A 546-nucleotide genomic window follows, 5' to 3' on the forward strand; every position below is an offset into this window, starting at 1 on the left:
CCCCCCCCCCCCCCACTCTGACATCTCTCCATTAGTGCATGTATAGGTCCTGAGCATGTGTGTGTGTGTGTGTGTGTGTGTGTAGTTTAGGACTGTGTGTGGTAATTTCATTAAACAGATTAAAAATTTAAAAATATATATATTTTTAGTTTATTGTCTTTAAAGTGTCCTTTTATCTATTTTTATTTATTTTCTTTCTAAAACTGCTGCTGGAATTTCCTCACGGGAGTCCTCCCAAAAGGATTAATAATTTTAAGGAAGAACATTTATTTATTTATAATACATTAGTCATTCACAAAGAAAATTGGTGTCCTGAAAAGTCGGATTTTTTAAAATTAAGGCTTTAAGATCAATTTCCAAAAAGTGTTTTTTTATTATTTAATGTTTCCGTCTGTACATGCGCTCAAGTCTCGACGCATGATTCCCTCCATGAGTGGAAAAACCCAAATGTGATTTGATTTAAGGGCAGCACAGACAGCAAGTTCTCAGGAAAACTGAAGCAGGGATGTCGTGCCAAGGCAGGTATTTCTCACACACACACACACA

The 546-nt window shown here is 36.1% G+C and overlaps 1 protein-coding gene across 1 annotated transcript in view; it reads right to left on the bottom strand.

Annotated features, from left to right (window-relative positions):
• The window catches only part of LOC117938287 (traf2 and NCK-interacting protein kinase-like), a 6,770-nt gene that overhangs the window by 1,059 nt on the left and 5,165 nt on the right, over positions 1 to 546 (bottom strand). The gene's annotated exons all lie outside the window — the stretch shown is intronic.

This window comes from Etheostoma cragini, chromosome 22 (assembly GCF_013103735.1).
Source record: "Etheostoma cragini isolate CJK2018 chromosome 22, CSU_Ecrag_1.0, whole genome shotgun sequence".
In the NCBI taxonomy this organism is placed as follows: Eukaryota; Metazoa; Chordata; class Actinopteri; order Perciformes; family Percidae; genus Etheostoma; species Etheostoma cragini.